Genomic DNA, 17,103 nt, shown 5'->3' on the forward strand with positions numbered 1-17,103 from the left:
TTTGGTCATGGTTTATAAAACTTTTTATATGATGTTGGATTTGGTTTTCTAGTATTTGTTGAGGACTTTTATATCTATATTCATTAAATATATTGGTCTATAGTTTTCTGGTTTTGATACCAGAGTAATACTGACCTCATAGAATGAGTTGGGAAGTGTTCCCTCATGTTTATATTTTTTAATGACTTGGTTTTCATATTGCAAAAATAAGAAAATACAGAAAAGTACAACTAAAATTAAAGTTAGTTATAATCCCACTAAGTAGAGGTAACCACTGTTAATATTTAAGTGCATTTCCTTCCCATTTTTCCTACGCTTATACATGTTAAAATACAAAATTGGCATCATGCTCTATATGGAGTTTGGTATGCTGTTTTGCTTTTTTTTTTTTTTAATGTTAAACTTACATTTGTGGGGACTACCCTAGTGGTGCAGTGGTTAAGAATCCGCCTGCCAATGCAGGGGACACGGGTTCCAGCCCTGGTCTGGGAAGATCCCACATGCCATGGAGCAACTAAGCCCATGCGCCACAACTACTGAGCCTGTGCTCTAGAGCCCGCGAGCTACAACTACTGAGCCCATGTGCCACAACTACTGAAGCTTACGTGCCTAGAGCCTGTGCTCCACAACAAGAGAAGCCACCACAATGAGAAGCCCATGTACCGCCATGAAGAGTAGCCCCTGCTCACCACAACTGGAGAAAGCCTGCATGCAGCAACAAAGACCCAGTGCAGCCAAAAAGGAATAAATAAATAAGTAAATTTATTTTTTTTTAAATTACATTTTTTTTTTGTGGTCCAGTAGATAAGACTGGTGGTCCAGTAGATAAGACTGGTGGTGGTCCAGCAGATAAGACTCCATGCTCCCAGTGTAGGGGCCTGGGTTTGATCCCTGGTCAGGGAACTAGACCCTGCATGCATGCCACGACTAAGAAATCCACATGCCGCAACTAAAGATCCCACACGCCACAACCGAGACCCGGCACAGCCAAAATAAATAAATAAATAAAATAAAATAAAGTAACATTTGTGAGCTACAGTGGAATATTATTCACCCATAAAAAGGAATGAAGTACTGATACATTCTGCAACATAGATGAACCTTAAAGACATCATGCTTGGGCTTCCCTGGTGGCGCAGTGGTTGAGGGTCCGCCTGCCAATGCAGGGGACACGGGTTCGTGCCCCGGTCCGGGAGGATCCCACGTGCCGCGGAGTGGCTGGGCCCGTGAGCCATGGCCGCTGAGCCTGCGCGTCCGGAGCCTGTGATCCGCAATGGGAGAGGCCACAACAGTGAGAGGCCCGCATATCGCAAAAAAAAAAAAAAAAAAAAGACATCATACTAAGTGAAAAACCAAACCCAAAACGTCATATATTGTATGATTCCATTTATAGGAAATGTCCATAAATTAAGGTAAATCCGTAGAAACAATGCAGATTGGTGGTTGCCAGGGGCTAGAGAGTGTATGTGTTTGGGAGGTGGGGGGAATGTGGAATGGAGAGTATGGAATGCTTAGTGAGTACAGGGTTTCTTTTTCGGGTGAGGCTAATGTTTAGAACTATTTAGAGGTGGTGGTTGCACAACACTGTGAATATACTAAATACCACTGAATGGTTCATTTTAAAATGGTTATCTTCGGGCTTCCCTGGTGGCGCAGTGGTTGAGAGTCTGCCTGCCGATGCAGGGGACACGGGTTCGTGCCCCGGTCCGGGAGGATCCCACATGCCGCGGAGCAGCTGGGCCCGTGAGCCATGGCCACTGAGCCTGCGCGTCCGGAGCCTGTGCTCCGCAATGGGAGAGGCCACAGCAGTGAGAGGCCCGTGTACCGCAAAAAAAAAAAAAAAAGGTTATATTCATGTCATGTGAATTTGACCCCAATAAAAAAAATTACATTTGTGAGCATTAGTATATGTGATTTAAAGCTATTTAAAAGTGTGATTCTAAAATATTTTATTAGACTTTTAAAATTACAATATGTACATATTTTGTTGTTATGAAGTAAAGTAATAGTTAAGGTTTATGTGGAAATCCCAGAATCCCATAATGATTTCTCAGCAACTACAAATATTTCATTAGAGATATACTTTGTTTTATTGTATATCTAAGTCATCTAAAATTATTATTATATTATGCTATAATGAATATCCTTAAAATTGTTTCTTAGAAGTGAGTTATTATTTCCTAAGTTACTATTTCCTAAATGAGTTGTCATTTACTTAGGATTGATTTCTAGAAGTGAGTGTTTGGGTCAAAAGGGAGGAATCAACATGTGTAAGATTCTTCAAGTTCACTGCCAATTTTTTTACACAGCTTCAGCAATTATAATATTTTAAATAAATCTTTGCCAGAAAAGGCAAAAATATAAAGTTTTATAAGATAGTATAGGAGAATATCTTCACAATTTCAGGAGAGAGAAGATTTTATTAAGCTAGACACACTCAAAAATCATAAAATTAATACATAAATTGAATTATTCTCAAATTAAAATTTCCTGTTCATTAAAATATTACAAGAGTTAACTGGCAAGATACAGAGTCCGAGAAAATATCTGCAAAACATATAATTAGTAAATGGCTGTATCCAGAGTATATAAAGAACTTCTATAAATTCATAAGAAAAACAACTGAGTAATAGCAAAAGTACTATGTATAAAAATTTTTGAGTATACCTAAGGTAGTATTTAGAGGAAAATCTATAGCATTAAATGTATATATTTGAAAAGAATTGTTGAAAATTTGAGCCAAGGATGCATTTCAGGAAGTTATATTCAAAGTAGAAGAATGAAATAATAAACATAAGAGAAGAAATTAATGAAATAAAAACCAAACATACAATAAAATTTTTAATATTAAAATTTATTTTTCAAAAAAATAAGGAAATTGAAATAACTCTATTATGAAGAAAAAAAGAAAATAAAGAAAAAAGAGAGAATAAATAAATAATAGTAAGAATGAAGAAGGGGATATTACTAGAGATCAATACACATTTAGAAGATACTAAGAAGATATTAAGAACAACAATGCCAATAAATGTAAAAAATTCAAGTGAAATGGAAAAATCCCTAGAAATAATAATTTATCCAAGGTGGCTCATGAAGAAATGGAAAATCTGAATAGTCTCATAAATATTAAAGAAATTGAATCAGTATTTATCTATTTATTTATTTATTTATTTATTTTATTATTATTTTTTTTTATAACTTTTTTTTTTTTTTGGGTGGAGGGCTCACAGTTACTATTACATTTTTTTTTTTTTTTTTTTTTTTTTTTTTTTAATTTAGCCTATGTTGGGTCTTCGTTTCTGTGCATGGGCTTTCTCTGGTTGCGGCAAGTGGGGGCCACTCTTCATTGCGGTGCGTGGGCCTCTCATTATCGCAGCCTCTCTTGTTGCGGAGCACAGGCTCCAGACGCGCAGGCTCAGTAGTTGTGGCTCACGGGCCTAGTTGCTCCGTGGCATGTGGGATCTTCCCTGACCAGGGCTCAAACCCGTGTCCCCTGCATTGGCAGGCAGATTCTCAACCACTGCGCCACCAGGGAAGCCCTCTATTTATTTTTTTAAAGTGAAGTATAGTTGATGCACAATATTACATAAGTTACACAAATCACAATTTTTAAAGGTTATATTCCATTTATAGTTACTACAAAATATTGACTATATTCCTTGCATTGTACAATATATCCTTGTAGCTTATTTATTTTATGCATAATACTTTGTACCTCTTAATCCCCTACTCCTATATTGCCCCTCCCCCCTTTCCCTCTTCCCACTGGTAACCACTAGTTTATTCTCTATATCTGTGTGTTTCTTTTTTGTTATATTCACTAACTTGTTTTATTTTTTTAGATTCCACATATCAGAGATATCATACAGTATTGGTCTTTCTCTGTCTGACATTTCACTTAGCATAATATCCTCTAAGTCCATCCATGTTATTGCAAATGGCAAAATTTAATTCCTTTTTTATGACTGAGTGGTATTTCACTGGGTGTATATGTGTACATATACATGTATATGTAAATATGTACATATCTCACATCTTCTTTATACATTCTTCTGTTGATGGACATTTAGGTTGCTACCATATCTTGGCAATTGTAGATAATGCTGCTATGAACGTTGAGGTGCATATATCTTTTTGATTTAGTGTTTTTGTTTTTTATGTATATATACCCAGGAGTGGAATTGCCAAGTCATATGGTAGTTCTATTTTTAGTCTTTTGAGAAACCTCCATACTGTTTTACACAGTGGCTGCACTAATTTGCATCCCCACCAACAGTGTAGGAGGATTCCCTTTTCTCCATATCCTCACCAACATTGTTATTTGTGTTCTTTTTGATGATAGCCATTCTGACAGGTGTGAGGTGATATCTCATTGTGGTTTTGATTTGCATTTCTCTGATGATTAATGATGTTGAGCATCTTTTCATGCGCAGGTTGGCCATCTGCATATCTTGTTTGGAAAAATGTCTATTCAGGTCTTCTGCCCATTTTTTAATCAAGTTGTTTGTTTTTTGGATGTTGAGTTGTATGAACTCTTTATATATTTTGGATATCAACACCTTATCAGTCATATCATTTGCAAATATTTTCTCCCATTCAGTAGGCTGTCTTTTTGTTTTATTGATGGTTTCCTTTGCTATGCAAAAGCTTTTCAGTTTAACTAGGTTCCATTGGTTTATTTTTGCTTTTATTGCCTTTGCTTTAGGAGACTGATCCAAAAAAATATTGCTATGATTTATGTCAAAGAGTGTTCTGCCTATGTTTTCTCCGAGGAGTTTTATGGTTTCTGGCCTAACATTTAGGTCTTTAATCCATTTTGAGTTTATTTTTGTATATGGTATTAGAGAATGTTCTAATTTCATAGTTTTACATGTAGATGTCCAGTTTCCCCAGCATCACTTATTGAACAGACTGTCTTTTCTCCATTGTATATTCTGGCATCCTGTGTCATAGATTGTCTGACCTTAAGTACATGGGTTTATTTCTAGGCTCTCTATTCTGCTTCACTGATCTGTGTGTCTGTTTTTGTGCCAGTACCATACTGTTTGATTACTGTAGCTTTGTAGTATAGTCTGAAGTCAGGGAGCATGATTCCTCCATCTCTGTTCTTCTTTCTCAAGATTGTTTTGGCTGCTCAGTGTCTTTTGCATTTCCATACAAATTTTAAATTATTTGTTCTAGTTCTGTGAAAAATGCCCTTGGTATTTTTTTTTTTTTGCGGTATGCGGGCCTCTCACTGCTGTGGCCTCTCCCGCTGCGGGGCACAGGCTCCGGACACGCAGGCTCAGCGGCCATGGCTCACGGGCCCAGCCACTCTGCGGCATGTGGGATCTTCCCGGACCGGGGCACAAACCCGTGTCCCCTGCATCGGCAGGCGGACCCTCAACCACTGCGCCACCAGGGAAGCCCTGCCCTTGGTATTTTGATAGGGATTGCATTGAATCTGTAGATTGCCCTGGTTATTATGGTCACTTTAACAATATTAATTCTTCCAGTCCATGAACACAGCTGTCTTTCCATCTGTTTGTGTCATCTTCAATTTCTTTCATCAGTATCTTATAGTTTTCCAAGTACAGGGCTTTTACCTCCTTATGTAGGTTTATTCCTAGATATTTTATTGAATCAGTAATTTAAAATCTTCCCACAAAGAAAACTTCAAATCCAGATAGGTTTACCTGTGAATTATAGTGAACATTCACAGAAAATAAAATTTCATTCATACACAAACTATTCTAGAAGTTTAGAAGTTTCTACTCCCAGAAAACCAAAGCTATCCTTCTCACCTCATTTCATGGAATTAATATGACCCTAACCCCCAAATCTGACAGGATCAATATAGGAAAATTAAAGCCCAATCTCACTTATGAACACAGATATAAAAAATGCTAACCAAAGTATTATTAAACAAAATTTAGGATCATACGAAAAGTGTTATTTAAAAAATTTAGGAGCATCAAGCTTAGTGAGGCCTGGTAGGGCTTAGAGGCCCGGCTGGCAGCAGCCGGGGAACCTGAGGCCAGGGCGTCGTGCGCAGGCCCTACTGGGCTGGGCCGTAAGCTGGCCACAGCCTCGGCAGCTGCAGCGAGGCCTTCCGGATGCCGGTTGGGGCTCTTCAGAGCAGAGCGGAGGCTGCGCCTGGGCTGCGGGCGGGGTAGAAGGCCAGCGGACCACTCCCTTGTGCGCGGTGGATGCAGCCACGGTGATTCATGCCCTAGAGGAAGAGAGCTTCGTGCTGTCCATCTCTTCGCCTCTGATGCAGAATTTGATGCTGTGGTTGGATATTTAGAGGACATTATCATGGATGATGAGTTCCAGTTATTACAGAGGAATTTCATGGACAAGTACTACCAGGAGTTTGAAGACACAAGAGAATAAGCTCACCTACACACCTATTTTTATAGAATCTATTTCTTTGGTAGAAAACTATATAGAAGAATAGCTGTTGGAACAAATTCCTGGATTTAATATGGCAGCTTTCATTACAACTTTACAGCACCATAGATGAAGTGACCGGTGATATTTTCAACATCTTGCTCACGTTTACGGATCTTCTGGCTTTTAAAGAAATGTTTCTGGACTATTGAGCAGAAAAAGAAGGCCGGGGACTGGACTTAAGCAGTGGTTTAGTGGTGACTTCATTGTGCAAATCATCTTCTATGCCAGCTTCCCAGAACAATCTCTGGTCCTAGGACCCACCTCCAGGTAATGGGATCTTTCTAGATATCACCAGCCCAATAGACTGGGAGAGGCTTTGGCTAATGATGTCAGAAGAATACATCTTGGAAAGACTGACTCTGTTCTGCAACTCTTCGTTAATGTTAAGTATTGATGGGTCAGAAGAAAATTAGCTGACTTTCCTGGGACACGTTCTTGTCCTCAGTAACCCTAGTACTCCTCCCCGAGTAGACACCTCTCTCAGGAGCTTCTGAGTATGGCTCCTGCATCAAGCCCAAGTCCAGCATTCCACCTGAGGGGCACTTCCCCAGCATACATGTTGGTGTGTCCATGTTGGAGGAACCCACCATCATCAACTGTCTTGGCCCAGCAGGCCTTGCATGTCCCACGAAACTTTTTGTGCACTCACAGCTTTTTATATGGGTCAAAGTTTCAGTCCTGCAGTCTCAATGGGGTTTTTGACTGGGAGTATTTATCTAGGGTTTAACTCAAGCTAGCTGACCATCTCAAGATTTTTGAAAATCCTACTATCACAGTTCATCTTGGCTGTAGGAATCAACTTAGAGAGATTTCCCTTACCTAAAAGGTACATGTGAAAATCAATTCCTAGTCTTACATGTACAGTCCTTGTATCGCTTTCTGCTGCTCCTGATGTAGTTCCATTGTTTCTATAACTCTCGTTTACGTGTTTTTTTTTTAATTAATTAATTTATTTATTTATTTTTGGCTGCGTTGGGTCTTCATTGCCGTGCACGGGCTTTCTCTAGTTGCAGCAAGCGGGGGCTACTCTTCGTTGCGGTGCACGTGCTTCTCACTGCGGTGGCTTCTCTTGTTGTGGAGCACAGGCTCTAGGCACACAGGCTTCAGTAGTCGCAGCACACAGGCTCAGTAGTTGTGGTGCACGGGCTCAGTAGTTGTGGCTCGCAGGTTCTAGAGCCACAGGCTCAGTAGGTGTGGCGCACAGGCTTAGTTGCTCTGTGGCATATGGGATCTTCCCGGACCAGGGCTTGAACCCGTGTCTCCTGCATTGGCAGGCGGATTCTTAACTACTGCACCACCAAGGAAGCCCATTTGCATGTTTTTGGAAAAATATTTTTATAGATGAATACTCAGGCTAACCTAGTGGATATAATCTTAGAACTTCCACGATTACCCACTTCAAGATCAAAGTATTATATGCTGTGTGCTTTTTGGCTATTAGTGCTATGAAAGCAAAAATGCTTTCTATGTTGGTGTTCCTATTTTACCGGGCACCAATGAATGTATGCTGGAAGTGGTCTAAAAGGTTTCCTTTTCTTAGAGCATGTTAGTATTTGTGCAGGTTTGCTTAAAACCCTTTCTTTGTAAATCAGCTCCTTAGGTTTTCTGTTGGGGTTGGGGCTCTGCACTTCCTTCTTGCTGTCAAAATAATCCTACCAAGACAGTGTTCCACTGGTCTAGCTCAGTAGGAGATAGCAAACAGCTTTACTGGCCATCTGTCTGCTTGGATTTAGTACACTGGTTTAGTACAGTGTTTGACAGAACATTACTGACCAGAAAACATGGATGTCACATCTCTAGAAAGAAAAACTATAGTGGTTCAGTTCCTAATGTGTACCTTAGCTTTTTTTGTTTTGTTTTTTATTTTTTATTTCAAGTGAAAATAAGAACCTCTACTGACTTTTCACTTGGCTGTTCTGGTTTTAAAGGATGAACTATAGGCTGTGTGTTTTTCTGTACCAACGTGGTGCTTATTAAATACTTTTGTACCGTGAGTAAAATTTGAGGTGTTTTACAACAACCAAAGGAAAAAAAATAGGATCTTATGATCAAGTTATAATTAATTCTATGAATGCAAGTTTTGTTTAATATTCAAAAACATTAATTTATCACGTTAACAGATTAAAGGAGAAAAATCTTATGGTTATCTCAATAGATGCAGAAAAAGCATTTGATAAAACTCAACATCCACAGAATCAAATGGATGAATAATTCAAAAAAATTTTGCCAAACTGGAACTGGAAAGAAAATTCCTTAATTTTCTAAAAGCTTCTTTTGAAAAATAATGCAAGCATCATACTTAGTGGTGAAACATTGAAAGTTTTCCCTTTGGGAATTGGAACAAAACAAAGATATCCATTACTACCACTTTTTTTCAACATTATACTGGAGCTTATGGCCAGCACAGTGAAGAAAGAAAAGGAATAAAGACTGGAAAAGGAAGAAATAAAACTACCATTATTTATAGATGATAGGATAGTTTACAGAGGAAATAAAAAATAATCTACCAATAATTAGAATTATTAAGAGAGTTCAGCAAGTGTCCTGGACTTTAAAAAAATCAATGTACTTAATAGCAGCAACAAAGAGAAAATTTTAAAAGGATAGCATTTGTAATATCAATTAAAAATGCCAAATCACTAGAAATAAACCTAATAAAAGTTGAGTAAATCTCCAATGCAGAAAAAATGAAAGCATTATGGACAGATATTAAAGATCTCAATAAGTGGAGATATAGTGTTCACGGATTGGAAGACTCAGTATTACAAATATTGTCAGTTCTTCCCAAAGTGATCTAGAGATTCAATTTTATTTCTAATAAAAACTCAAAAACTCAACAGTATTTTTTTGTGGAACGTGCCAAGATGATTCTTAAATTTATATGGACATGCAAAAGGCCAAGAATATCTAAGTCATTCTAGAGGAAGAACAAGGCTAAATGAATTGCTGTACCAGATTACTATACATTTATAGTAATTAAGAGAGTATGGCATTGATTGGGGGATAGACAATTCAATGGAATAGAGAGGATGTTATGCAAACAAACCTGCATATCCAGATGCTTGATTTGTGACAGAGATGGCACGTGTAGCAGTGGCAAAAAGACAGACTCTCAATAAAGTTGGCTGGAACAATTTGATATCCATATCAAAAAAGAATGAATTGGAGGAACTTCCCTGGTGGCGCAGGGGTTAAGAATCTGCCTGCCAGTGCAGGAGATACAGGTCCGAGCCCTTGTCTGGGAACATCCCACATGCCGAAGAGCAAGTAAGCCCGTGCACCAGAACTACTGAGCCTGTACTCTAGAGCCCTCGAGCAACAGCTACTGAGCCCATGTGTCACAACTACTGAAGCCTGCACGCCCAGACCCCGTGCTCCACAGCAAGAGAAGCCACCGCAATGAGAAGCCTGCGCACCGCAACTAAGAGTAGCCCCTGCTTGCCACAACTAGAGGAAGCCCGCACGCAGCAATGAAGACCCAATGCAGCCAAAAATAATAAATAAATAAATTAATTAATTAATTTAAAAAAGAATGAAACTGGACCCCTATCTCACACCATACACCAAAATCAACTCCAGGGGCATATGGACCTGAATATAAAAGGGAAACCTGTAAAGTTTTAAATTAATAATGTAGAAGAATATCTTCATAATCTTGGGTAAGGAAAGTTTTCTTAAACAAAGCACAAAAAGCAATACTACAAAAGAAAGATGAATAAAATGAAGAATTACCATTCATCAAAGACATTAAGGGAGTTAAAAGGCAAGCTACAGAATAGCAGAAGATAACTGCAAAAGATAAGATTAACAAAGGGTTTTATCCAGAATATATACAGAACTCATTAGAATTAATAATAAAAGACAACCTAATAGAAAAATGGGCAATTCAAACTCATCCAGTTGTATACATTAAATATGTACAGCTTTTTAAAATATCAGTCATACCTCAATAAAGTGGTTTTAAAAAAAATAAATAATAATTTAAAAATAACTTGGCAGAAAGAAAAAGAAAAATGGACAAAAGATAGGTACTTTGAAAAATAAGAAACTCAAAGGCCAATAATGTTAAAAAACAGTGCTCAATTTCTTTGATAATCAGGGAAATGCAAATTAAAATCATGATGAGATACCATTACACACTTATCAAATTGAATAAAATTTAGAAGTCACAATACCAAGGATCAGCAGAAATATTCATCCATGTAAATCTACACAAACTTGTGCAACCACTTTGGAAAACAGTTCAGCATTATTCAGTTAAGCTGAAAATAACATACTCTAATGGCCCAGCAATTCCATGCCTAGGCAAATATCCTGCAGAAAGAGTGCTTATAGGACAGGAAACATGGACAAGAATGATCATAGAAGCTGTGTTGTAATAGCCCTGTCATAGGTTAGGTTCCCAGGAAACAGATGCTGAGATGGAGTTTGGGGTTCCAGAAGTTTATTGAGGATATGAGGGATCAGCATCTATGAAAGAAAGGGAGAGAAGCAGGACTGAGCAGAAGAAGTCAAACTGTGATGCAGGTTCAGTGAAGTCTAGGCCATCTTGTTAGGGAACTCTGGAGCAAATATTCTGCATCTGAATACTCCTATAGTGGATAAAAATGGCCCAGCCTCTATAGCCTTCCTTTGTTCAGTCACACCATGCAGTCTGCTCTGGGAACAGGCAAGGCAGTATCTGCAGCTCAGGTGGACCCTGAAGAAGCTATGACTGATCACACTCCCTGCAACTGGACAGCAAATCCTTCCTTGAGGAGGGATCTGGGTGGCACATCTTTGCTTCTGACACAAGGCCAAACTGGCAACAACCTAAATGTCTGTCAACTGAAGAGAGGTTAAACTCTGCTATGTTCATACAACATACCCATAATTCCCCAGTTTTTCCTCCTGTACCTTTGAGGCCCATCTATTCTAGGGCAACCAATGATCCTATCCTTGTCAATACTTAATTCGGACAGTCTTTTTAAATTCTAATCCTTCTAGCATGTAGTTTTAATGAGTATTTCCCTAATGACAAATGATGTTTAGCATCTTCTCATGTGTTTGTTATCTAAATATCTTCTTTGGTAAAGTCTTCTTCAATTCAGTTCTTTTGCCCATTTTAAAATTGAGTTGTATATCATTTTTGTATCTTTGTATGTGTAATTTTGTATATGGCTCATACATATAAGCCTACAATCCATATCAGGCTAATTTTTGTATATGGTCTATGGTGTGAGTAAGGGTCAAGATTCATTACGTTGCATATGGCTATCCAGTAGTTCCAGCATGATTTGGTGGAAAGATTGTTTGTTCCCCGTTGGGTTGCCTGGGTACTGGTCTGTTTCTGTCTTTACACTAATATCACACTTTTTACACTAGCTTTTTATTTTTTTTCTTATTATTTTTTAAAATTTATTTATTTATTTATTTACTTGGCTGTGTTGGGTCTTCGTTGCTGTGTGCAGGCTTTTCTCTAGCTGCGGCGAGTGGGGGCTACTCTTTGTTGCAGTGTGTGGGCTTCTCACTGCGGTGGCTTCTCTAGTTGTGGAACACGGGATCTAGAGCGCAGGCTCAGTAGTTGTGGTGCATGGGCTTAGTTGCTCTGCGGCATGTGGGATCTTCCCGGAGCAGGGATTGAACCTGTTTCTCCTGCATTGGCAGGCGGATTCTTAACCACTGCGCCACCACGGAAGCCCCTACACTAGCTTTTTAATTTACCTGAATTCATTTAGTATAAGAACTAAAGTTAAAATCTGGATTTGTTTTTTCTCAAACAGTTAACCAGTTGTCCCTGGCGGGGGGTGGAATATGCTTTCATCTCTACTGTTTTAAGGGCCAAGTTCATTATATACAGATTATACCCTATATAAGAGTCTATTTCTGGGCAGTTCTCTTTCATTGACATGTCTGTGGTTTTACTCTCAGTTCTATGGAGAGTGTTTTGACTAATATTCCTACCTGGGAGTAAAGAGGGAGCCCAGAGCTCCAGCTGCTCTGGGAAGAATGCCTCTCCTCAGACCTCCAGACCATCGTCAGCAGGAGTGAAGAGGGCTCCTGACCTTTACTGTCTCCTCCCACCTCCCGACAAACCCAACCTGGCCACAACCCCCTGCCTCAGACCCCTCAGGCTGCTCTCATCAGTCCCTTCATCCCCGTTCGTATCAGTCCCCACAAGAGGCCCAGAATTCTCAGGGCATCCCTCACCCCAGGACTCTAAGCCCCACATGGCTCTGTATTTCCCTCTTTGACCCCATTGCCCAGCCTACCCCATGTCCAGAAACCCTTTCACTGGACTCGCTGAAACTCCTGATCTGGCATCAGTAAACTCCCCCATATCCTCAACTTCATTTCGAAATGTCCCTTTTGCTTTCTTGCTCTAATGAAAAACTGCCTCTCCTGTAAGGACTCCACTCTCCCTACAGCCTCTCAAGTGGTGGCTGTTTTCCCTCTAATGGTCCTTGTGTCCCTGAGTCTAGGAGTGGGCGGTGCCCATTTTGCTCCTCAGTGCCACTTCTAGACAGTTTGCCCTCCTCCTTAGAAACACCCATGTTTGGAAGCCATGTCATCAGAGAAGACCACCCATTTCTCCCCCTTTTTGCAGTCACTTATAGACCTCCTTGTCACTCTCCATCATTCCTTCAAGATTGTAGCTCGTGGCCCACAGTCACCCTCTCCAAGGCCACTCCTGCCTTGGTTTTTTATTTCAGCACTCATGTAAATAAACAGACCCCTTGGCCTCCTCTTCATGATCTTGGCTTCCACAGTGCCTCAGCCTCTCACTCCCATACCCAGACTTTAAACTGGTTGTGATCTGTCAGTGCACTCCCTTCATCACCTCAGTTTCATGCATACTGCTCTCCAGTAAACACTGCCTCTCTCTCCAGCTCACTCCTTCTAGTACCCACCTCCGCCAGTTCTTTGGGGAACCAAGCAGGTGTTCATTGCCCCACTTCCCTCCTCACCCAGCTCAGAGTTCATGATCCAGTATTATACTCTCTCCCTTGCCCCTCACTGCACTATAGTCACCTGGCAAAACCACATCCCTGGCTAAACTCAACCCTCTAGCTACTCTCCACCTGCAGCCATAGGCTGCCCAGGACTGAAGAAAAACCCACAACTGAGCTGACCAGCCTCGCTTTATTTATTTATTTATTTATTTATTTAAGTTGTTTAGAACCTTTTTTTTTTTTTTTTTTTGCGGTACGCGGGCCTCTCACTGTTGTGGCCTCTCCCATTGCGGAGCACAGGCTCCGGACGCGCAGACTCAGCGGCCATGGCTCACGGGCCCAGCTGCTCCGCGGCATGTGGGATCATCCCGGACCGGGGCACAAACCCGTGTCCCCTGCATCGGCAGGTGGACTCTCAACCACTGTGCCACCAGGGAAGCCCTAAAAACCTTTTAAAATTATTATTTTTTGATTTGTATACAATTTTAAAAGGTTACTTTCCATTTACAGTTATTACAAAATATTGGCTATATTCCCCGTGTTGTGCAATACATCCTTGAGCCTGTCTTACATCCAGTAGTTTGTACCTCTTCCTCCCTCACCCCTATGTTGCCCCTCCCCACCACTGGTAACCACTAGTTTGTTCTCTATATCTGTGAGCCTGCTTCTTTTTTGTTACACAGCCTCACTTTAAATTAATGCCACAACCCTCCCTAGGTGAGACCTAAAAGCTTCCCAGCAATCATACTTCATCCCAAAGTCTCCTCACACCCTCTCTCCCAGCGGATTGCTCAGATCTCCTCCTCCACCTCACTCTCAGCTGACAACCTCTTCCTAGCTTAAGAAAATAGAAGAGAAGTTCCATGGGCTCCACCACTACTTCCTCCACCCACCTGCATCTGTGCTCATCAACTCTGCCTTCCATTTCGCTAATGTGGGTGAACCTTCCGTGCTCCTATTTAAGGACAGCCCCCTTTTTTGTGCACCAGATGCCATCTCTACCTGTTTACTCAAGGACTTCAGTCCAACATTTATTCACCCTTCTCACCTGCATCATCAAAATTCCCCTCTCTCCAGCATTATTCCCATCAACACACAAAAATACTGTAATTTTTCTACCTTAAAGAAAAACCTTCTCTTGGCCTTATATCCCCCTCAAACTGTCACCCTATTTCTCTGCTCCTATTTTTGGCACAACTCCTGGAGGAAACTGACTCTTCTTGCCGCCTTCAAGTCCTTTCCTCCCTTCCTTTCTCCCATCCGCTCCCATCAGCCCTCACTGCTACGGCAAGACTGCCTCTGTCAAGGATTCTCCATGTTGTTGAATCTCAAGCCTCACTTTCCTTGCCTCTTCATAGAATGTGAGAGTTCATCTGTCTCTCCTTGGTGCCCGGGTTATCACCCCCCTCTCCTGGTTTCCCTCCGGCCTCTCTGGTTGCTCTTTCACTAGCCCCTTTGCTGGCACTTCTTCATCTCTAAGGCTCAATCCCTAGACCCCTTATCTCCACTCACTCTGTTGTTAATCTCCCCCAGTGTCCTGGCTTTAAATATAATTCGGTTGTTGACAACTTCCAAATTTATATCGCTGGCCTAAATCTTTTTCTGAATTCCCACTCATATTGTCTCTAGGCAGTCTCCTAAAGCTGAATCATGGCTGCCCCCCTCCAATCAGGCCCAAGCTTACCAAGTCTGCCTGGTCCAGAGCTCGCCCACATCCCATGTAGACATTTGAGTTTTAAACCCCATTAGAGGATGAAAGTTAAGACTTTCCCTCTGCATGGGCCTTTGGAGCCAGGGCAGTTGGAGTGGCTGAGCAGCTCAGGGGGAAGCACTCCTGGGTGGGCCAAGGTGGCCACTGTGGCTGCATCTTACAAGTATACCTGTGCCTGCCCCTCGACACCAGTGCACTCTGCCTGCTCTGTGTCTCCTTCCTGCCTTCCTCCCCAGGTGCAGGGACATAGTGACTTTCCAGGAAGGCCCAATCCTGAGGACACTGCCCATCTACCTTGTGTCCTCAATGCATTGTCTCACCTTGGGACTCCTTAGCTCTCCGGAACCCCGTGGTGACCAGGACAAGTGCGGAGCTCTGTAAAACCCCTCTGGCTCCTTTCCTACCTTCTCTGGGCTTACTCCTCTGGAGCCATACCTAACCTAGGGAACCCACCTGGGCTTTCTTTTTTATTTAATTTTTCTTTTAATTTATTTTTGGCTGTGTTGGGTCTTTGTCGCTGCACACAGGCTTTCTCTAGTTGTGGCGAGCAGGGGCTACTCTGCTTTGCCGTGCACGGCCTTCTCATTGCAGTGGCTTCTCTGGTTGTGGAGGACGGCCTCTAGGTGCGTGGGCTCCAGTAGTTGCAGCACGTGGGCTCAGTAGTTGTGGCACACAGGCCCTAGAGGGCACACGCTTCAGTAGCTGTGGCATGTGGGCTCAGTAGTTGCAGCACGCAGGCTCTAGGGCACACGGGCTTCAATAGTTGTGACGCATGGGCTTAGTTGCTCCAAGGCATGTGTGATCTTCCCAGACCAGTGATCAAACCCGTGTCCCCTGCATTGGCAGGCGGATTCTTAACCACTGCGCCACCAGGGAAGTTCCCCACCTGGGCTTTCAAGGTGGGTTACGGGTCCTCCCAGACCAGTACCCACAGATGGGAGGCTGAGAGCACTGTTCACTGCAGCAGGAGGCATCCATTTTCCAAGAAGCCTCCTGAGTGGGCTTCTTAACATCGGATGAGACATAGGGCAGTCTTCTCCTCCCCACACTACTCAAGGCTGCAATTTTGCAAACCAAGAATTAAAGGCTGCAATGCTCAACGCCCTGTGGTCTCCCAAAGTGGGAGGATCCTAAAGGAGGATCAGCTTCCCTTAGAAGGCACATTGGCAGGAGGTACCCGGGTAAACAAGCAATCTTGAGGCAATGCTAATCTGCTTCTTCCGCTTCTTCAGAGTGTCTGGCTGAGTCTAAATTGAATTATTAATCTAGTCCTCTGTGCCCGTGTCACTTTTCCAGACAACCAGTTTATTCATGACTTGCCCACTATCAATTTCAACATGCAATTTGCAATGAAATTTGACTGATCATCAATACCATAATTAGTTGCAAATGTCTGTGCTTGTATTTGTTTGGTGTAGGGGCTTTTTCATTAAAGTGACGGAGGCCAATAAATGCCATGACTTTGCTTTGGGATATAGGACTAGCAGCTGTTGTGTCTTGGGCCAGAAACAGGCAGGTTGGCAAAAAGACTGTGGGGATTTGAAGCTACAGCACCAGGAGTTGTGTTTTCACCTTAATACGTTTTTGTTCACAAAGAGGAATCTAAGTTGGGCAGATAATAACATGTGTAACCCTTGAGGAAGAAGGGAACTGGGGTTACTTTGCTTGGCCTCTCCCTCACTCTCCCCAGACCTGCTTGTATACCTCCAGTAACAGGGGGCTTCTACCAGGTGAGGCAGCTCTACTTAGAAATTTCTTCCTTGCCTGACTCCCACCTGCCAGTTGTATGTCTGTCCCACTTAGTCCAGGGTTCTGGTCTCATTACGGAAATTGGCACATTGCATGAGCTTGGGCCAGTCTCTGAGCTTCAATTTATCCATCTGGAAAAAGGGAATTATGCAGTTGTCTTACCTCAAGGATTATAACAGTCAGACTTTTTAGCTACAAGCAACAGAAGTTGACTCTTAACTTAAGCAGATCAACTTACTTGACTTAAGCTAAATTGATTTAAGCCAAAAAATAATA

At 41.6% G+C, this 17,103-nt stretch overlaps 1 pseudogene across 1 annotated transcript; it reads left to right on the forward strand.

The window, feature by feature from the left end:
• The first annotated feature begins 6,241 nt into the window (after window positions 1-6,241).
• Window positions 6,242-6,980, forward strand: LOC308616034 (ADP-ribosylation factor-like protein 2-binding protein; annotated as a pseudogene). The gene has a single exon. The product of its transcript is annotated as an ADP-ribosylation factor-like protein 2-binding protein (transcript).
• The last annotated feature ends 10,123 nt before the right edge of the window (window positions 6,981-17,103 follow it).

The sequence above is a fragment of the Mesoplodon bidens genome (assembly GCF_964165515.1).
Source record: "Mesoplodon bidens genome assembly, chromosome: 4".
NCBI classification, from domain to species: domain Eukaryota; kingdom Metazoa; phylum Chordata; class Mammalia; order Artiodactyla; family Ziphiidae; genus Mesoplodon; species Mesoplodon bidens.